The 23328-nt window shown below is 44.7% G+C and overlaps 1 pseudogene; it reads right to left on the bottom strand.

Annotated features, from left to right (window-relative positions):
- Window positions 1-13742: 13742 nt before the first annotated feature.
- The window catches only part of LOC149748813 (uncharacterized), a 28806-nt pseudogene continuing 19220 nt past the window's right edge, over window positions 13743-23328 (bottom strand).

The raw sequence follows: 23328 nt of genomic DNA, 5'->3' as shown, positions 1-23328 counted from the left end.
AAAATCACTAGTCTTGGAGATGAACTTTTTGATGATAATTGTCCAGGCTTGTGGCCATCTCCTCCTGTTTTTCTTGGTCAGCTCCATTCCAAAGCAGGCATCTTTTTCTAAACCAAATTATGGCCAAATATAGTTACTGAATGTTTTTGTTGAACTATCCTGAGACTGTTTCAATTTGGCATTTTTAATATCCTACTTAAAAGTAACATTTCTGAAGAATAAAGTTATTTCTGAGACTCTATCCTCTGAAATTCATTTTTAAAAGCTCACTTGGCTTGTGCCAAACAGTGAAAGCCAAGGTCATAGCTCTCAAATGACTTTTCTGTAAAAACAAAGATTAACTCACATATGTTAAAGTAATAACATATCACTAGCTCTTCAATTTTCTCTTTGAAGTCAGCCTCGCTATCTTCAGCTGTCCTGTAGCTCTCATGCAATGGCCTTCATTAAAACATTCTCAGAGCCCCATTTCTTATTCACTTTCCTGAGACTCCTTCCAAAATCTAACAGTGCTGGGGGGGCGGGGAGGGGAGGAGGTAGAACCAATCGCACTTCTGGCACCAACTGCAACTTTTTTGAGGACTCCAGATCAGCAAGAAGAAAACACACTGTCAGGTTAGAGCATCAATATATTTAGCCGAGGATCCAGAAGCGTATCAGAAGAGGATGCTCACAGAGCCTCCATTTGAGCAGATGCAGCAAATCTCAGCATCATTTTCCTTGCCCTCCAGAGCCCTTAATGGGCAGTTACATTAAACACAGGTCTTATCAGATCTGACAAGCTCATTTCTTGCATGCTCTTAGCCACTATGCTATCTTTTACAGACTGCTGTGCTTGTTATTAAGCTATTGTCTCTCAGTTTCACATCCACCTTTTTATACCCTAATTTGTAATGAGGCAGGGAGTCTGCAAACTGCTTTGCCAGCAGGTGCCCTGTTACGCTCTACCAATAGGGAGAGATAGAGGGACTCTGGAAGGTTAGAGGGAAACTGGTCACTTCCACTTCCTACCAGTGTCACCCCCATAGCAGTGACTCACCCAGGCATCCATATGTACAGTAGAAGTTGGTTCCAGTTTCCAGTTTCTTTCCTCACCCCTCATTGTACCTCTCAAGGGTATCAACACCATTCAGTCAAAGCACCTCCTCCAAAGGTCTGAGTCCCAACAATGTGGGATCCTCCTCAGAGATTCTGGGTTCTGATAACCCCAGCCTCCTCCCTCTGTTCCACCAACACTAGGATGGTAGCTGCTTCATGCATTTACTGCCTCTATGTTACCCTGTTGCTTTTTCAGTCCCCCAACATCTATTTAGTCAATTCCCTATATCCAATTCTCTCTGAGGAAGTAACTAGTATAGTTTCTATTTTATTATCTAGACTGACTGATGTGAAAGTACATACTTTTGTTCATTCTAAAACTTACCACTTTCAAACATTGTGCCATTCGCCATTTCATAGACTTCAGTTGGGAATTAATGAAGGAGGAGAAGAGAAATTGTTTCTAATCATCCCAGGCCAGGGATGCGAGACCTTGATCACTGGTAGGGAAATAACTGATCACACACCAGGAAGAAAATGTCCAACTGCCAAATAACTTAAGACCCCTAAAAAACCATGAAGAAATACCCAGGTTTGTACATTTCTGGGGGGGGGGGACACCTTCCTTGCCAACTTGTCCTCTGCACACATACTTCTATTTTCCATCACCATCCACCACTTGCCAATCTCAGAATGAGGTACATTTGTGAAGGCTGGAGTTATGACCACCCAGCTGGTGGGTGCCTTCTGACTGAAATGAAATGAAATGCAACATTTCCTAAAAAGCCAATTATTTCCAACCTGTTCCATTAGAGTCACACATGCTAAATGACCATGTAACATGTTGACTTTTGTGCCCTGTGTCATCTGGGGCCATAAATGTCCTGCTTGTCATAACACTCATCTCCATAGCTCTTGCAAAACAGTACCCTCCCCAGGAGAGCTCACATCACTCATTCATAACTCAGGATGACAAGGAGACAGGGTGACTAATGTAACAGAGCTGGCCTCCCCTGAACTTCTGCACACATGGCTGGACCTGCTGCACCCACCCACCTCACCACGAGTCAGGAAGCCTCTCCACCTGTGTCTAAACAGATGGCAGACAATGCCATGCAGCCAATGCCATTCCCCAAGAGAAGGAAAGCAGGCTACCAAGGGATTGTCCCAGGCCGGGAGAGAGTGAGGGGAGCCCTGATGAAGTCCACTGGAAATACTTGAGCTTTGGAGTCCGAACAACCTGAATTTGAATCTTGGCTCTTTTACTTATTCGTTACAAGACTCTGGACATGTTACTTAAGTTCTCTGAGTCTCCTTGGAACTCTTTTGAGTTTCCTTGGAAAATGGAGCTGATAATGCCTATTATACAGTTGTAATGATTGAATAATATAATGTATATAGAGCTGCTTATATGGTACGCAGGACACTGTAAGCGCTTGACTAGTAGGTACTCTTATGTTTTGTTTTTAATAAATACTGATATTTATAAAGATTAACAATCTAGGGATTTCAGATTGCTGAGGGAACTGTTCTTTCAATGCATCACTTCATCACCTCTGCTGTAGGTAAAATGATAAGCACAGGCAGAAAAATTGATTTCCTGAGTTCTTTAAAATGATCACTTGCTGTGCCCCTCTGGAAGAGGTACACCCTCATACCCTTCTCTCCACCTTTCTCCACTACCTTCCCATTGCTCTCTGTACAGCTCCTAGAAACAGGTGAGAATGAGTTTCCTGAGCTTTTCCTGTAATACACTCTCCAATCCTGACAAGTTTTCTCTATTTCCTGCTATCTACTGGACAAATACTAATGGCTCTACTTCTGATAATCAGCAAGAGCAGAGGCTCAGCTTTTCCCAGATCCAGCAGGGAAAACCCCAGGCTTCCAGCAGAGGTGCATGCAAAACTCTCATTTCACCCCCTGAACCTTTACACAAGTGTGGTATTTGGGGCTCTCCAGGGAAGCTGCATAATTACTTAGAAATAGTGTCTTCTGATTGTTCCTTTCTCTGAAAGTACAATCTCTCCTATAACATTACCCAACTGAATGCCTCCTAATTTTGTTGGAATGCATTTTAATGATCACTGCTTCTTCTGTTGGCGAGCTGTCAGTGAACTTTTTGACTTGTGATGGAAATAGGGAAGTCATAAAGTATTTTGGTGACAGCTCCCTGATTACGCAGCATTGCAGCAAAACAAGTTGTCACAATAAAACTGATTGATTAATCAAGTTGTCAGAGTAAAACAAATTAATGCCACAAAAACCTTTCCTAGAAATTACCTCTGTATCTTGGGGTATTTGACTGATAGATTCCTTCAATTAGCAGAAACTTCCATTTCATGAGCACATCCAAGTCTTCACTTGGGATCTGCTTTGTAGCAGAGGAGTGACTGAGAACCAAGAGACATATTTGGAGAAGACAGTTATGGACTTGATTTTCAGAGATGCTTTGTTCCTGCCTAACTACTTGGGAGAATATTAGTACCTGAAATGTAATCTAAAGTTATAAAGTTTCAATACAAAATAAGTACAAAGGTCGTTGCCTGCAATGTTACCAGTGGGTCTGGATTTAATTTGTTAAAATATTTAATCACAGTCCTCTGGCTGGAAGGATACTCTGCAGTTCTTCTTGTATATTTGTCTGTCTCAAAGGAAGACTTTGCCCATAACGGAGGTGTCAATCTCAGGACCTGTCTGCTGCAGTTCATTGTAACAAAGATGGTGACATGTGGGTATACAGAGCCCCTTCCCCTCACCAGTAGAGATTGGACCAGGGGTGGTTATGACCACTGCCACTGATCCTGCTATAAAATGATGAACTGGACCAATCGCATTCCATCTTTCAAGATTTTAACCAGGATATAGAATGGGCTGGTTAGCTATGGGAGCAGAAGGTGAAAAAGTACCCTAAGGTAATACAGAGCCATTAAGTGTCTCAGAAAGCCAAAGTTATAAGTAAGCAAAAGCTTGAGGGTAGAGAAAAGATACAAGGCAGGGCAGGAAGTCAATGGGGTAACAAAAAGAGAAAGAGACAGTAGCCCCTGAGAGAGTTGGGAATCAACACCAATCACTAGAGCAGCCTCTATTCTAGGAGGATCTCCATGTTCAATTCCAATTTGTAGTCTTAGAGTAAAATCCCCTTCACTTGAGAAAGCTGGAGGTGGGTCTCTTTCTTGCAAACACTATAACAAAGGAAGGGAGTCCATAAGAGAGTGAGTGGTGTTAAAACTATTGATCAGAACAGATCACCCAGTATGCCATACCAGAGTATATCGCCTACATATCACACCTTAACATGTCTCAACTGGTGCCAGTCTATGGGAGCTCCACCACAATGCTAGACTTTGCAAATTACCTCAGCACTGGAAGAAAGGTCTAAAACACAAAACATTGCCTCTCGGGTATCGCCACTAGAAGCTGATCATTGTAACTGGAGTAGGTAGATACTTGATACAGCAAAACCAGCAGTGGGCTCCTTTCTTTGAAGGCATTGAGCACAACACTCCTTCCTCTGACAAAATACCACCCTCAGGAGACTTTGGCCACACCGCCTTTGAGGGCAGAGATCCTCATCTTGGAAGGAAGGAGTGATAGAGTGGAGAAGAGTAAAGGTATTGTGACCAGGTCTAGCCCCAAATAATATCCTAGGATTACAAAAACTTTGTATTTAATCTTCCTAAGGAATAAAGGGTCAATACCTACACAGATGTGCACTCACACACACACATTTATGGCACAAATTATTTTTAAATGAAACATTGTATATGAATATATTTGAGTTCAAAAAGCTGAATTGTCATATATCAGATATTCCAATCATTCTGAGCAATGTTCTGTTAAAAAATAATAAAGCAACAGTGTTTTAATGGTCTAGAGAATACATGTGTTTCATCTATTTCAGTACTGCTGTGCAATTCAACACAAAGGCCACAGATCACTGAAAGTAAATTTGGCAACTGAAAGGTACAAGGTCAACTCAAACTTAATTTCCAAGTTAGAGCAAATATGCTACCTCCTTTGGAGAGGTGATGGGGGCATGAAGTAGAGGATCAGAGTTGAGGGATGTTTAAGATAATTCCAATCTGCACAGTTCTTTACAGCTCATAATCCTGTCTCACCCACATCAGCTCATTTTGATCCTCCTTGGTACAACCCCAAGAATTAGATCCTATTATAACTCTCATCATCTCCATTTTATAGTGAAGGAAACAGGTTCTGGCAGATCAAAAGACTTTCCATTAGAGAAAGGCATCCTTTGTGCCAGCCAGACCCTTCCAAGCCATGTGGGGCAGGATACTTTTCAGAGCCCAGTCTGGTTTTATAAGTTCTAGCTGGGGCCCCAAGCAAAGGTCCCAGCTAGCATAAGGACCACAGCCTGGCAGCTCTGGTAGCCTCTAACCCCACCCTGGGTGACTGCTTCTGCCTCCCTGGAAAGTCACCACCACTGAATCTCATTCATCGAACTCTACCCCTACCATATTCAGCTTCTGGCCAATGCATCCTGGTTCCCCATCCTCATTCCCTCCCACCCTCACCCTTCCTTCCACTGCTGCCCTCCTGCCAAATCCAGTCCCCTGAGCACAGTGGAACCCTCATTAAAACACTTCCTCTACCTCCTAGCCTTAATGGCACCTGAATTTCTCTCTTTCAGGAAGATGACTTCTACAGCTAGGAAGCAGAGGCCCACTTTTTTCGATACACTGTTTTCTGAACATGACCTATTACTCCATGTCTTCTTGCCTTTGCTCATGCTGTTCCCTCTACCTGAAATGCTCTTTCTGCCACTCTATGCCACCCTCACTCCCCACCCTTATCTTCCTCCCAAGCACTAACTCATCTTCATGTCTCTTCTCTAGGTAGCCTTTTCCGACCACCTCCTTCTGTCATAGCTCTGCCCTGTGCAGGGTTTTTCAGTGTTCTGCTATTTATAAATCAGTCTTTTCTTTTGTTACCACCTAGTTACTTTTTTTCTTTCTTTATCTAGTTTATCTTTTTATCAAATATTTACATGTACACAGTATAAAAAGTAAATAATTCTATAAGGCTTATTATTAAAGAACAGCACGTCCCCAACCACAATCTCCATTTCATTTCCCACACCCGGAAGGTGATCACCTTCAACTCTTACCCGATTTTCTTTTCTTTTTTCTTTTTTTTTCTTTTTTTGGCCAAGGGATCTTAGTTCTCCAACCAGGGATTGAACCTGGGCCATGTAGTGAAAGCACCAAATCCTAACCACTGGACAGACAGGGAATTCCCTTACCTGATTTTCTTTTGAATTTATTTCTATATCACTAAATAACATGCTTGCAATGCTACTTTTAAAAACTTTTAGACTCTCTTGACTCATCTGGAAGGTGAAAATTTGACTTCCCTTCCTCCTCTTGATCCCACCATGCACATGCACACTTTCCTGCCCCCATCCCTATTCTCTAACCGTATAGAGCCAGAAGGTAAGTTTGGTTGGTCAATATTCCATTTCTCCATTACTGTTATTATATGAATGCTCTCCACACCTAAGCCATTTGTATAGCAATATTGTTTTTCCATTCCTGCGTATTTTTCCCCCCTGTGCTTAATAATGGTCTTGTTGGTTTTCTATGTACTTATCACTGATTCACCCCCAAACTCCCCTTCATTTGTATGAATCTCCCCTCAATACATTCAAACACATTAGGTGTCCTGTCAATTTCCTGTTTTTGGAGAAATCTCCCTGGCTGCAATTTGGACTAATTGTTCTCCATGCCTTCTACACAGCTGTCATCTTGGGCCTTCTTTGCACTGATAGCTTGGGTATTTCCTCCACCTCTGTCTTGTGTTAGAGCCTGTTGCTTAAATCCCATGTCTTTGTTTTCCTTGGATTACTTCCTCATCTTGGTAAGTGCAGCCTTTAGTAGCCTCATAGGAAAGAGTGTGCACAGGAAACAGATTTTTTGAGGTCTTGAATCTCTGAAACTATCTTTATCCTACCTTCATATTTGATTGATTCTTTGAGTATAGAATTCCTGGTTGGAAATTATTTTCTTCTCAGATTTTGTTAGTATTGCTCCATTGTCTTTTAGCTTCAAGTGTGGCTGTCCTTGATATTCTGAAATTTTACAGTGATGTGCCCTGGTGTAGCTCCAGTTGCATTCATTGTACTGATTCTGAAAATACATGTCATGCATTTTAAGGAATTTTTACTGAGTCTTTTTTTTTTTTAAGTGATTATTTTTCCCATCTGACTTATTCCTTCCAGAGTTCCCATTATTCAGATTCAGATCTTCTGGAGGCCTTTTGCTTTGCTTTGGTTTCCTATTTCCCAGCCCTGGGAAAGCTCTACTCCAGGGAGATTTACCCAACTTTATCATCATTCACTCATTCATTCTCTCAGCAAGTTTTTGTTGAGTCTCTACTATGTACAAAGTAAAGTTCAAGGTGCTGAAAATGCTGCTGTGGAAAAAAAATCACTGTCATTATTGATCATACAGTCTTTGGACCTACTATTGAGTTTCGGGTTTCTGCTACCAAAATTTTAAATTTCCAGGAACTGTTTGTGATCTCTGAGTGTCCCTTTTTCACGGCATCCTATTCTGGTTTTTGGCTACACTGTCTTCTCTTACCTCTTTGAGCATTTTGATAGATTTCTTTGAAGTTTATTTGCTTCCTACACAGCTGCCATTTCCTCAAAGTTTCCTGTGTTTGTTTGTTTTGGTTTATGTCTTTCATGTTAGATGCTTTCCTCAAATATTTGTGTTTGTTTATATTTAACAGTGGCATGTTTCAGCATCACAAATTATCAGGAAATTCAAATCAAAACCACAATGAGATATCACCTCACACCTGTCAGAATGGCTATCATCAAAAAGACAAGAAATAACAAGTGTGGACAAGGAGGTAGAGAAAAGTCAACCCTTGTGCTCTGTTGATGGGAATGTAAATTGGTGCAGCCATTGTGGAAAACAGCATGGAGGTTCCTCAAAAAATTGAAAATAGAACTACCATATGACCCAGCAATTCGTTTCTTGGTATTTATCTGAAGAAAAAAAATACTAATTAGAAAAGACATATGCACCCCTCTGTTCATTGCAGCATTATTTACAATAGCCAAGTCATGGAAACAACCTAAGTGTCCACTGATTGATGAAGAAGCTATGGTGTGTGTGTGTACATATATATATATATATATATATATATATATATATAATAATGAATAATATTCATTCATATATATGAATATTATTCAGCTATATAAAAGAAGGCAGTCTTTCCATTTGCACAACAAAGATACATAGATGGACCTTGAGAGCATTATGCTAAGCTAAATAAGTCAAACAGAGAAACAAATACCATATGATCTCACTTATATGTAGAATCTTAAGAGCTCATAGTTGCAAAGGTCAGTGGTTGCCAGAGGGAATGTTAAGTTTCTGCCACTACATCACAAAAATCTCCCTTCCTCAAATTTCCATAATATGTTTCTCACTTCCCTTTGAGACTATTGGCAGCATCATCAAAGTTCAGATTTCTACGTCTGTTCAACTTAACTTGGGTATTCTCTAATACACACGTCAAAAATCTTCCCAGGCTTCATCCACTGACCAATTATAAATCGCCGTATTTTTAGGTATTTGTTGCAGCATCCATCATCCCACTGATGGTATCAAAACCCCTACTAGAGAGCTATTGCTGTATAACAAATCATAATACCAAATTTAGCAGCTTAAAACATTTATTGTCTCATCATTCCTCTGGGTCTAGAATCCAGACATGGCTTAGCTGGGTGCCTCTGCCTCAAGGTCTCTCTCAAGGCTGCCATTAAGGAGCCAGCTGAGGGGAGGATCCACTTCCAAGCTTTTGTACATGCTGCTGGCAGTGTGCAAGTCCTCACGGACTACTGCACTGAGGCTCTCAGTTCTTTGCTTGCTGTCAGTTTGGGGCTTCGCTTGATTCTCTGCCATGTGGGCCTTTCCATAGAGCAGCTCACAACATGGCAGTTGGCTTCCCCCAGAGCAAATGAGTAAAAGAGTGAGAGAGGGAAGCCCAAGGCAGAATCACACTCTTTTTTATAACCTAAGCTGTGAAGTGACATGCCATCACCATTCCCATATTCAGTTGGTTAGTTGTGAGAGGCTATGTCCAGTCCACACTCAAGGGGAGAGGATTACACAAAGCATAGATACCAAAGGTAGGAATCTTTGGGGGTCATCTTGGAGGCTGTCTACTATATTATAATTGAATATAGTACAATCATCACAAATAAAAGCAAGACATGAGCCAAGGCACTGAGAAGTCACACAGTAACAGAAACACAGAACACAGAGGAAAGTTCTTCTCTTTAGGGTGGTTATGGTGAGTCTCACATTCTGGTTCTGTGGTATTCACTGACACATTAGCTGCTGTGTTGGTTGGTGATGCAAACTTCCCGAGATCTCTAAAATCTAATTATGGTTGTTATGCAACAATTTTCATGATATTAAATTTATGTGAGTCAAGTATTGTATAACTGGGGCAACTGTTGTGGTCTGGAGGAGAGAAATTATACACTGAGAAGTGTAATTATCACACCCATGAAATTCATGGCAATAGAAGGAACCTCAGTTTCCTGGGGTGACACTGACAGCTTCTGCTGTGACTTGTCCAGCTTTCCTGCTTGTCTCTCCTACTTCATACTGACTTCTGTTCATAAGATTCATCACTGATTGGCATTTAAGCCATTCATCCATTCACTGGTCAACCACAAAGCACTAACCGAGCACCTGCTGTGTGCTAGGCCCTGCACTAAGCACTCGAGAGAATTAGTCATGGTCCCCGCCCTTCACAAGTACACAGTCTGATGGGGGAAGTGAACAAGTGAACATATACAAAACCTTTGAGCTGAGTAGATGGGGTTAGGGACAACATTCCAGGTGGTGGCCATGGCAAGGGTACAACAGAACCAAAACTTGCTTCTTGTTTAAAAGTTCTGCCCAAATATAAGGAAATGGAAGAGGAAACTCATGGCTGGTGTGTCTGTTTGTCTTAATAAATCCCATGAAGATGTTTGTCTACCTAGGAGCATCAGAAGGCCACAAGTGGAAAGGTCAGGGAGAACTTTCTCACTCAGACCTTTCAAAAATAAAGTGGGTTACCATGGAACCACTCTCCTATCTATTCTCTTTTTCTGTTCCAGCCATGCTAATCGTCTCTTACTTTCTCCACTAAGTCTTGCTCCTTCTCTTTCATTCTTGGATCATTGAATGTGTCACTCCCTTTACCTACAACACTCCCTCCACCCAATCTTCCTCCATCTCCCCAGCTCCCACTCCCCCTTCAGCTCAGCTTGGGTGTTACTTCCTCTGGGAACCCTTCTATGACCACTACCACCCACAGACCAGAGTGGTCCCCGTTAGCCTCATCCCTGCTCTAACACTCTTCATCATTGTTCAATGTCTGCCTTTCCAGATTCCTGGGCTGTAAGCTCCTTAAGGACCAGCAAGGCTGTTATTTGTCTTCTTCATCGTCAGATTCCCACGGCATATGGGAGGATGCAGTTGAATGGGTGAATGAACGAGTAAGTGAAGAGAACATTCTCCGTCCCTGCAAGAGGCTATATGGCCATTTGATGGGAGTGGCATAGGGAAGATTCAGGATGAGGCAACAGGATTGTCACTTCTGGGTAGACTACATGAACTTTTAGCTCTGCTCCAACTCGACAATTTTAGGGTATAGCAAAGGATAAGGCAATAGTAACTCCATTATTCCCCTAGAATGAAAACATTCTGCTCCTTCGAGCACATAATAAAGTCCAATAATTTAGTATCATTGCAAATCAACCCCCAAACAAGACCAAGTACAAAGGAAATGACCTTTTTTAAAAAGATAGATTGAAAGGTCAAATATGGCTATGGGTTTCTTTCTTCACTGCTGCTCTGATGGAGTGGGGGACCCACTGAGAGCCCAAGTCTGACTCTCCCCTTAGTGACTGAGCCACCCTGCTGGGGCCACACGTGATTTGGCTCATGGCCAACCTTGAGAACTCGATGAAAGTTAAGAAACTTCCCTCCAAATTCTCATAGACACATATATTTAGAAATCTGATTACTATTTCATCTCCCTTGAGCTCATACAGACCTCAGGTTGAGACGGCCGGCCTAGCATGAAGTAGTTACCAAGATTATATGTTCCCGAGGATGTAGGTCACAAAAAGCAGTTTCCCTTTCCTTCTCAAATCCTAGGGGTGACAGCGACCAATACAGGCCTGACAGCCATCAGCCTCACCCAGACACTTGGCAGATACTGAACTATCTGGAAAGTCCAGATGGTAAACTCCTTGAGCTCTGGGTCTGTCTAGAGTAGTATCCCAGATGAAAACACAGCAAGAGGGAAAGACCCATGGAAGTTTAAGAGTGAGAGACATGATTACAAAGAGAGCCTGAGGAAGGTAACAACAATACCCAGAGAAAGAGGTGGCGACCTGGGAACCAAGAGCCAGGGCGGGAGCTTGGACATCTCAGGTGCAGCCTTGCTGCAGTGAGTCCCACAGCAGCCGTGAGAAGATGCGAAGCTGGCCGGCAGGAAGACTGTTTCACTTGTTAGCACTTTAATCAATAAGATCCAGTGTAACATTTGTGCTTGTGTCCCTCTTATTTACACAGAAGACAAACTGAAGAAAACTTTATTCCTCCAGCCTTAAATGTTTCCTCCTGGGAGCCAAGCTCCTTCAAAATCCACAGGAATGGTGGGGGTAGGGGAAGCACTTGGGCAATGCTATATTTAGCTGCAACTCAAACACCACCTCTTCAAGCTCTTCCCTTGCTCCTTCTCTCCAGCTGGTTCCAATCTCAGTAAAACTCCTCAATTAAATTGCCACGCATTTGCAGTCTCCTGTTGAGGCTTCTGCTCTATCTTATGCTGGAGCCTAGAAGAGTGGCTGGAAGAGGAGGACAGCAGCTCTTGGGGCCGAGGTCAAGTCCAACCCCACTGCACCACCTGGAGCAGATAACCCTCAGACCACCCCACCCTGGCCAATACCAGGGCTGTCCCACCCTGACTTCAAGGCTCACCTCAGGGCTTCTGAATGCTTCTCTGACCCTTGCAGGCCAGGGAGGTGGGAAAAACAGCAACAGTGGTTAAGAGCCCGGGCTGCGTCAGACAGACCTGGCTTTGAACCCCAGCTCTGCCTTTTACCTCCTATGTGGCTTAGCCAGTTATTTAGCCTAAGCTCCAGTTTTGTTATCTTTAAAATGAGCTGAATAATACCTGCCCAGTAGGGTTGTGGTATTACATGTGATAGTGTGGGAAATGCATTTAGCATAATATCTGTCACATGGTAGGAATTCAGCAAACATCAACTGCTATGATTAAACCCCACCCACACCCCAGCTCCCGCAAAAGCCTGCATCCCAGCACTTAGCCACACTGGTTTGAAATGGGCCCGTTTCACCACTACACAGTAAAAAGCCTACTTGGTCTCCAGCACCTATCACACCATGGGTGCTCCCTAAATATTTGGCACATAAGCCAAGTTAAGAGCTAGAAAGGAAAAATTCATAATATCTCTGCCTACCAAATTCCCATACCAGGCAATTCTCAGACATCAGCTGGGTGTCCCACAATTTAATTCAGTTCTGACACTATCGACCTGGAGACACCAACAGATTCCACAGGTTAAGGGTTCATTCCTGCAAGACTGCCCCGCACCCCACTTTAGACACCAGTTGCAAGTGCAGGTTGTCACCTGTGCTTCTGACTGACTGGCTATAAATCAGAGGTTCCCACGACCCCCTCCTTGTGTTCGACTGATTTGCTAGAGCAGCTCCCAGAACTCAGGAAAACAGTTTACTTACTAGATTACCAGTTTATTATACAAGGATATAACTCAGAACAGCCAGATGGAAGAGATGTGTGGGGCAAGGTATGGGGGAAGGGGCACGGAGCTTCCATGCCCTCTCCAGCTGAGCCACTCTCCCAAATTCTCCACATGTTCACCAGCCCAGAAGCTCTCCGAATCCCATACTTCAGGGATTTTTTATGGAGACCTTATTACATAGGCATGATTGATTAAATCATTGGCTATTGGCAACTGAGCCTACCTGCAGCCCCTCTCTCTTTCCCCTCTCCAGAGATTGGGAGATGGTGGGTGGAGCTGAAAGTTCCAACCCTCTAATCACTTGGTTGGTTCCCCTGGCAACCAGCTCCCATCTGGTGGTTATCTAAGGGCTTATCCAGAAATTACCCTATTAACATAAACTCGGGTGTGATTGAAGGGGGCATGTTATGAATAACAAAAGACTTTTGCCATTTATGACTCTTATCACTTAGGAAATTCCAAGGCTTTTAGGAGCTCTGGGTCAAGAATTTCTTATTATAAATCACAATATTACCGAGTATACTACACATAGGGTCAGCTCACATTTTCCTATCAATATGGACTCAGAAGAGACCTATGGAACCTACTCAGGCTTCTGGAAATTGCTCTGTAATGTGCCGTTCTTCATGGTTTGTTCTCTCTGACTTGCCTAGTAAACCCCTTGCCTTTTATTTATTTATTTTTAACATCTTTATTGGAGTATGATTGCTTTACAGTGTTGTCAGTTTATGCTGTATAACAGTGAATCAGCTATACGTATACATATATCCCCGTATCCCCCCGCCCTCTTGCCTCTCCCTCCCACCCTCCCTATCCCACCCCTCTAGGTGGTCACAAAGCACCGAGCTGATCTCCCTGCGCTAAATTAAATGGGTTACATAGGGAAGAGGCCCCATCTCCACTTAGGGTCTGTGAACTTGGTGAAATCTTCAGCCCACAGCTGAAGCAGAATTAACATTCGCAAGGGCAACGAGTCTCAAGCCAGCGGTCCGGGGTTCTCACCTGCATGGGTTATAATACGCCCTGTGTTGTCTTCAAGGCAGAAACGGCCCAAAGATCCATTCAACCGGCTCTAGGAAATGGCAGGTCAAATTGCCTATAACTTTGACGAGGAGGACGGCTGGATGATTCCACCGCCTCTCTGGGGAAAAATGAAATTCAGAATTCACACGTCAAGAAAAGGAATCATAAGAAAAAAGAAAAAGAAAAAATCCCCTATGCAGAATTTACATCCTGCCAAAAACTGGGGGAAGGACTTAGGATGCAGAGGGATCCTTCTATTAGCAGCACGCATTTGTCAGGAAACACCTCCCTCAGCTGGACCAGACTGTTTGCTTTCAGATGATTCCTGTCAGGACCAGACAATCCAGGCATTTGCAATTATAGCCCATCAATTTGTTTTTAAAGTATAAGGCTGCCGGGAAGAGTCGACTCCCTGCCGGAAAGATGCTGCATGGGCTCCAGGTCGGCCCCCCATGCGATGCGTTGTGACCACCCACCTGCCCAGACGCAGAGGACTGATGCACCTGCGCGTGCAGCCCATGCCGCTGGGCCACCGGGCTGGGCAAGCTAGCAGCTGCCCCTCTCTCACTCCAGTAGCACTGGGTCTGCAAATGCCCAACCCGCTGTCCCAGCACATGCAAGAGTTGCTAGAGCATCCTTCTCAAAGCCAGGCGTCCTTTCCGCGCCTTCTCTTTCCCTGCTGTGTGTGTTTGCGCCCACGAGGAGATGAGACGGATGGGGAGGGTACCCCAGGAGTCGGCCCCCCAGGCCCTCCTGTGTGTAGTCTGCACTTCTTCCTCAGCCTCGCGGGAAGGCCGCTGTCAAGTCAGCTGATACAGATGGGCGGGGCTCCCCACCTGGAGGATGAACATGGCCTCTGTTCCACTGGAGAGTCAAGCTCCCCTTGGATGGAAGGCTCCAGAAGGTACCCTCGTAGAGTCAGAGGACAGGCAAGGAGGCTTTACCCCTTGTGCCACATGGTGGAAGTAAGGACAGAGCCTCACCCTTCAAGGTTTTCTTAGCTGTCCACTCGTTTCCCAGCTGTCTCTCCTCACTGCCGGTGCCCCGCCTCTCCTCTCTAGGGACACTCCTCCCCTTCCACACAGAAGGGGATCCCCAGCCCCGAATCCTTCTTTGTGAGAGCCTCTGATATGGCTGGATGTCAGCGAAGTCATTCCCCATCCGAGCCTCTCTCTTGGTGGGGATTGAGGAGTGGCCGGAGCAGCTGTTGTCTCCTGGGTGGCGGGAGAGACACGGGTGCTTCAAATGCACTAAGGTCTTTCTCCCCCAGAGCCAGCTACAGCCAGCTTCCTCTTGATTTTCTGAAGTGCAAACATTCCTCACTCACAAGAATTTGTCTTCCTTTGAAACCCATATATTCATTTTAGCTATGGGACTTGGACTCTATTCCTTGTGATGCAATTAACCGGGCCTTCCTATGATAAAGAATCCTTTCTCTCCTTCCTTGGCCAATTCATTGCAAAGGTCCCCCACACACCCATGCCTGAGCTCTCTAGGACAATGGAGCCATACTTCTAGATGTCACTTATCATGATTGGGGATGGGGTAGGGACCATTTCAGTTCATTCTGCAGCTCATACCAACTGAGGCACCTCCCACATCCCTATATCATGCAATCTACCTTTCCAGAGTCCTGCTGCTTCCTCTGCCAGCACAGAAGCAAAAGCATCTCCAGATCGGGGTCCAGAGAAGCAGCCTTTTCAGGGAGAATGGGAAGCAATGGTAGCTGACAAGACCCCAGAAACACCTCTGATGCCAGGTCACATGGATTTCCAGAACGGAAAGCCCCACCGATCACCAGGCAGAGCCCCGTGACCTGGGAACTTCAGAGGTCATGAGTGACTGTCATTCCTTCCTAACCAGCTTCTGCACCTTCAGTTTGGGTTTATGTTTTGAGACGTTGAGGCCTCCAGAATTCTCTTCCAGATCATTCCCCTGCTCTGGAGAACCTGGATGATAAACAACCTTTCTGTCTCTACTGAGCCTTTTCTTCATCAATTATACATATTTTAGTGCCTGGCATCTTCAGAGAAAAATTCTCCCACTATTCCACATACTCTTAAAACCCCATTTTCTCCCTTAATTTTTTGATCAAGCCTCTAGAAATAACACTACTAAAATAACTTACTTCGCTTCTCACTCGCCTGACCCTCTGAAAGCAGGTTTCCTTGCCCACAACACAAAGAGCTGCTGCTAACATCTCCAGTGACCTCCTTGTCATGAAATCCAATGTCCGTCATGGCGTTTATTCCTCCTCATTTCCCTCTGATGCTCTGGCTGCCTGTTATCCTAGGGTGACCATGTAAGTTTAATCTAATCCAGGGCACTTGGGAAAGTGAAAAGGGACGTGTGTCATGTGGACACAACAGGCATAAAGCAGAACAAACTGCAGCCAAACCAGGACATATGATCACACTTTTCATCAGTCTCCTTCACTGGCTTCTCTTTCTGTGCTTATCCTTAAAGGCCAGTGTCTCTCAGGCTCTGTCCTTAAACCCTTCTCTTTTCCATCTGCACATTTCTCTCAAGCAATCTCCCCCATTACCAGGGCTTCAAATATCATCTAAATGCTAATGATTTCCAAATCTATATCTCCAGGTGTGGTAAGCAACCTCGAAGATGGCACCAATGGCCCTTGAGTTCCAGTATTCACATTCTGTGTAGTCCCCTCCATCAGTGTATCACGGTCAGTCTGTGTGACCACTAGGATATGGTAAGTTATGGTGTGTGATTCTGAGGGTAGATCAATAAAAGGCATTGCCATTTCTGCCCTACTTTCTCTGATCATTTGTTCTGAGGGAAACCAGCTCCCATGTCATAAAGACACTCAAACAACCTCTGGCTATGGATAGCTCCACATGGTGAGAATTCAAGACCTCTTGCCAGGGGCACCAACTTGACAGCCATCTTGGAAGCACATCCTCCAGACCCAGTGGAAACTTCAATTAAGGCACTGCTCAGGGATTCCCTGGTGGCGTAGTGGTTAAGAATCCTCCTGCCAATGCAGGGGACACGGGTTCAAGCCCCAGTCAAGGAAGATCCCACAAGCCGCAGAGCAACTAAGCTCACGAGCCACAACTACTGAGCCCACGCACCACAACTACCGAAACCCGTGCGCCTAGAGCCCGTGCTCTGCAACAAGAGAAGCCACTGCAATGAGAAGCCCACGCACCACAACGAAGAGTAGCCCCCACTCGCCACAACTAGAGAAAGCCCACGCGCAGTGACGAAGACCCAACACAGCCAAAATTTTTTAAATAAATATTTTTTTTATAAAAAGGTACTGCTCAATTCCTCATTCATGGAAACTGAAATAATAAATACTTATTGTTGTTTAAGTCACTGAGCTTTGAGGGCAATTTATCATAAGCAGTAGATAAACAAAGAAATAACTTTGTTCTTTCCCTTGAGCTTTGTATCCATATACCTAAATGTCTCAGCTCTGTTCTCAAATATGCCAAAGATAACTCAAATTTAGCACTCCTGAACTACACACATTTTCCCCTTCACCACCTTCTTCCCAAATCCGCTTCTCCACTTGCTCCCCATCTCACTAAATGGCAGCAGCATCCTCAAAATTACTGAAGCCAGAAGCCCAAGTATCTTCCTTGCTTCCTCTCTCTCCCTCCGTGTCTTGTCCATCATCAGTTCCTGACAATTGGTTCTTCCTCTTAAGTAAATGTCTCTTAAATCCATCTGCCTCTCTCCCGCTACTTCACTTAAGACCATCGTCATCTCTCTTCTGAGTTACTACAACATCCTCATTAGCCAAACTCCTTGCTTGTTTCTACCTTCTTCAAATCAAATTCTCTAAGTCAACCATGTCACATCCCAGCCCCTACTTAAAACCCTTCTATGACATCACCGTGCCTTTAGAATAAAACCCGGGCCATAATCACAGCTCGCAGAACCCTATGAAATGTCCTCAACCAAACCCCCAGCCTCCTGCTTTGCCATCCCACCTGGGCATGCTCTGCTCCCTTTGGCCTATCTGCCTGTGCACATTCTCTTCCTCTACCTGGAACAAGTACCATTTCCCTCCAGACCCATAGCTGTCACCAGACTGACTCTTACTCATCCTTCAGATTTCAGCCTAAAAGTCACTTCTTCTAGGAAGCCCTCCCTGAACAATGCTGACCATGTTAGGTCCTGTTGCAGGCTGGTTCCCCAGGAAGCAGAGCCTGAGGCAGAGATAAACGTGCAGGAGGTTTATTAGGGAATGCTCTCGCAGTCAACATCTGTAGAAGGGAAGGAAGCAGAACTGGGCACAGGGAGATGCTGAGCTGTGATGCAGCCCCCCAAAAAAGGTCTCAGCTGATCTTACAGGGGTTCTGGGACTCAATTGACCCTTCAGAACTGTCCCAAGTTGGGGCAAGAGGTTGGGCCTTTATACACACAATCCATCAGTCACTGGATGTGGCTGCCCTGGGAAGGGCGCATGCTCTTGGGCCAGACAGCTCTCCCCAGAGGTGCGAAACTCCACAGGGTGCCCACAGCTGAAGGCCCTACCTGTGCCGCAGCTCCCCAGCAGCTGGGGGCGTATGTCCTTGGTCTGTGTTGGGGGCACTCCCAGGAACCTCTGCTGTTTCCTTCTACACCCTGTAGTCACTCACACCGCACTGTAATTGCGTGATTCTAGTCTCTGCCCTCCTGAGCACTGGTCACACCTTTTTCATCTCGCCAGCCCAGCATCTAACACTATCTGGCATACAGTAAGTGCTCAATAAAATACTGTTGAATTTGAAGGAGCAGAGGGAACAAAACTTGTTCAGGGCTCCCTGGAAACCCTCCTTCCCTGAGCTGCGTCAGCTCCCACCTGAGCCATGACCAGGTGGCCTTCCCAGCGGTGGGTCTGTTCCCAGAACAGAGGGTGGAACCAGCCCTGAGCCCTGGAGGAAGAAAGGTGGGCACCCTCCCCTGCTGCTGGGTCAGCTATCTGCCACTGGAAACGCAGAGCCAGAATTAACAAGTCTGATGCAGTCAGATGCCCCAGAGGAATATTTTTTCTCCTGATTTTATTCTCACTTATTAAATTTTAAACAGCCCTTGAAGACTCCAGCCTAACACGGAAATCAAACACAACAAAACAATGTTTGTTTCTCATTAATATGGCAGAGCAGACAGCACTGCTGCAACAAAGCTATGAGTTATGGCAGAAAAATCAAACGTCTTCCTCATGTCCCCAGTGGGCCCAACATTCAACACAGATGTCAAGACCCCAGCTCCTGGGGGCCCAGCTGCCTGCACACAGACTCAGCTGCAGGCTGCTGCCAAGACCGGCCAAGAGCCCTTGGGTAGCTTCTGGCTGCCTGGGGAAGCCCGGGGGGGAGACACCTGTGCCCCAAAATAGCTCACTGCAGCCCAGGTTCTCTGGCATCAGCTGTATGTCCTGCAGCCTTGATCACTGGAGAGGGTTCTTCTAGAATTTCAGGTGAAATGGACAGGGGCTCCTTGAGGAGAGCCAGGTGTGGTCCCCAGGCCTGTCCTGAGGTCTCTTGTACTTCTGCCTCCTTCTTCCCTACCTAAGCTGGGCCCTGCCGCGGGACAGGAGACATTCGAAGCAGCTTTTTGGATACAGCGACATCATGAGATAGTATGAGACAAGTTATGTAAATCAATGGCAAGTGAAGTGGGCTTAAATTGGATGATCATATAATGTATCCAAATTAGGACACTTTTGAGAGTGAAGGAGAGTGCTGTTAATTATTAAGCCAACAATGTATACAAATATTGAATCATTATGTTGTATACCTGAAACTAATATAATGTTTGTTAATTATACCTCAATTTTTTTTAAAAATCATTAAGCCAAGACATGAGTAAATTGTGACTGTCTCTAGTTTTAGACTCTTCTATCCCACTCCTGTGCTTTCAACCCACCCCTGACCCTCTCTTCAAGCTTCACCATACCCTGAGCCTCACCCCGAGGGCAAGGGGTGAGGATGGAGTAGCCTGGATGAAGTGCAGGTCAGGAAGGCATGTGGTCGAGAGAAGGGATGAGGCTCAAAACAGAGGTGGTGCATGATTGCTGGGAATTTTAAAGGGCATTTTCATCTGAAATCTGGTGCAACACAATGACCAAGGCACAAGTTTCTATTATGTGTGTTCCCTTTTGTGGCCCCGATAGTGCCCAGAGCAAAACAGAGTTTTGTGGAGCAGAGCGTTCTGAGAGGGAAGGTGGGAGGGAAATCCAAATCAAACCCCCTCCCCTCCTGTCCCAGTTTGCCCTGAGTTGGCCCTGTCTTCTGTGTTCAGGGGATGGGGCAGCAGCTCTTCCCTCTGAGCTTCTGTTTGCTAATCACTCTGGGCCATAAGAGGTTTGGGTCTTCACAGGAGTAAAGACACCAGAGGCCACTGGTCCACTATCCACCAGAGGCCTGAGCAACCAGGGGTCATCCCAGGGGAGAGTGGGTGCTGAGCCCTGGACTCTGAGGCAGTGTGTGTGTGTGTGTGTGTGTGTGTGTGTGTGTGCGCGCGCACTGGTGTGTGCTACTGTGTGTGTGTGTGTGTGTGTGTGTGTGCTGGTGTGTGTGCACTACTGCGTGTGTGTGTGTGCTGGTGTGTGTGACGGTGCGTGTATGCTGAAATGGCACCATGTGCTTTCCCACAGCCTGGTGGGAGCAGAGTTTTCTGTTTCAGTGCTTGCAGAGACAGGGAGAAGCAAAAACATCAACAGGATACCTCACTTCTCTCTCTCACATAGCCTCAGAGGGAACCTTCCTGAAACCCCTCCTCTGCCACCTGCTGAATGGATACTTGTGTAAAGGTCTGTGAGGCTGAGAAGATGCCCCAGATAGCCCCACAAGCAACATCTGGGCACAACTGGCTGATCTGGAACTTGCCCAATGACAGTGAGCAGAGTAGATATTTGAATGGTGGGTTGATAGACAACAAACTTCTAGAAGTCTCCACCATGCAGATGACTATTTGGGTGTGGGTACCTCCCACACCTTCCAGCAAAGCTGCTGAGGTCAAACACCTTAAGTTTCTGCCCAGATGCCCAGGCTCTAGGACTGGCAGCTTTATGGCCATAATCCAGCAAGAAACATCAGGTGTTGCAGGCAGAGGCACTGGGCAGCTCTCCACTCAGGGAAATTGGACTAATAATTCATATGACTCACTGTTGATGGAAAAGACTGAGGAGCTGGCCAGGTCAGGGCAGTCACAGAACTGAAACCAGCCCTCAAATGTCAGCCCCCAACGCCCTGCTGGCCCACTTCACTCAAGATCAAGCTCAAAAGGCAGCCTGCTGTGTCAGAAAGAGGAACAGGAGAGCAATAAGTAACAAAAGGAAGCCCTCCAGGGACAGAAGCGACCTAGGGCCCTGAATCCAAGGGCAGATGGGGCCTAGGGACACTAGTTAAAAAAATTGCCACCAAATTCCACCTCATCAGTAGGAACCCAAAGGAGTCTTTGCCACCAAGCCACAGCAGAGGCAAAGACTGGGGGAGGCCAAGTGGCTGCATGTGGACCAGCAAGTGGGAGGGTTGACAGTGGTACAGAGGACGGCAGAGACCTGCCTGCCAAGGGGAGCAGAGATGCTTTACAAAGTGGATCAACAGGGCAGCGAGACTGGCTGCTTCCACAGTGCATAAGCCAGCCAGGTCCTGAACGCTGTTCCCACTGAGAAACTCCAAATACCATTTTGAGCAAGACAGCTTTTCTAGGATCAGTGTGTGACCTGGGGCTGGGAGGAGAAGGGATGGGGCACGTGGGATCCACTGGGATGTAGGTACTGGAATAATTGTTCAAAATATAACTTTACAGCCTCATTTCCTCATGTAGCTCTGCTTACCTTTAAAATTCTCCTCCTTCCAAACACTCCCAAGCTCATTCTATGAGGCCACCATCACCCTGATACCAAAACCAGAGATACTACAAAAAAAGAAAATTACAGACCAATATCACTGATGAATATAGATGCAAAAATACTCAACAAAATACTAGCAAATAGAATCCAACAACACATTAAAAGGATCATACACCATGATCAAACGGGATTTATCCCAGCAATGCAATGATTCTTCAATATATGCAAATCAATCAATGTGATACACCATATTAACAAACTGAAAAATAAAAACCATATGATCATCTCAAGAGATGCAGAAAAAGCTTTTGACAAAATTCAACACCCATTTATGATAAAAACTCTCCAGAAAGTGGGCATAGAGGGAACTTTCCTCAACATAATAAAGGCCATATATGAAAAACCCACAGCAAACATCATTCTCAATGGGAAAAACTGAAAGCATTTCCTCTAAGATCAGGAACAAGACAAGGATGTCCACTCTCGCCACTCTTATTCAACATAGTTGTGGAAGTCCTAGCCATGACAATCAGAGAAGAAAAAGAAATAAAAGGAATCCAAACTGGAAAAGAAGAAGTAAAACTGTCACTGTTTGCAGATGACATAATACTATACATAGAAAACCCTAAAGATGCCACCAGAAAACTATTAGAGCTAAACAATGAATTTGGTAAAGTTGCAGGATACAAAATTAATACACAGAAATCTCTTGCATTCTTATACACTAACAATGCACTAACAATGCAGGATCAGAAAGAGAAACTAAGGAAACAATCCCATTCACCATTGCAACAAAAAGAATAAAGTACCTACAAATAAACCTACTTAAGGAGGTAAAAGACCTATGTTCAGAAAACTATAAGACACTGATGAAAGAAATCAAAGATGACACAAACAGATGGAGAGATATACCATGTTCTTGCATTGGAAGAATCAATATTGTGAAAATGACTATAATAGCCAAAGCAATCTACAGATTCAATGCAATCCCTATCAAATGACCAATGGCATTTGTTACAGAACTAGAACAAAAAATATTAAAATTTGTGTGGAGACACAAAAGACCCCAAATAGCCAAAGCAATATTGAGGGAAAAAAACAGAGCTGGAGGAATCAGGCTCCCTGACTTCAGACTATACTGCAAAGCTACAGTCATCAAGATAATATGGTACTGGCATAAAAACAGAAATATATATCAATGGAACAGGATAGAAAGCCGAGAGATAAACCCACACACCCATGGTCAACTAATCTATAACAAAAGAGGCAAGGGTATACAATGGAGAAAAGACAGTCTCTTCAATAAGTGGTGCTGGGAAAACTGGACAGCTACATGTAAAAGAATGAAATTAGAACACTCCCTAACACCATACACAAAAAATAAACTCAAAATGGTTTAAAGACCAAAATGTAAGACCAGATGCTATAAAACTTAGAGGAAAACATAGGAAGAACACTCTTTGACATAAATTGCAGCAAGGTCTTTTTTGACCCACGTCCTAGAGTAATGAAAATAAAAATAAAGAAATGGGGCCTAATGAAACTTAAAAGCTTTTGCACAGCAAAGGAAACTATAAACAAGATGAAAAGACAACCCTCAGAATGGGAGAAAATATTTGCAAACGAA

The sequence above is a fragment of the Delphinapterus leucas genome, chromosome 7 (assembly GCF_059928025.1).
Source record: "Delphinapterus leucas isolate spDelLeu-1000000601 "Yukka" chromosome 7, BTC_Dleu_Yukka2, whole genome shotgun sequence".
In the NCBI taxonomy this organism is placed as follows: Eukaryota; Metazoa; Chordata; class Mammalia; order Artiodactyla; family Monodontidae; genus Delphinapterus; species Delphinapterus leucas.
This window is presented reverse-complemented; position numbering and strand designations above follow the sequence as displayed.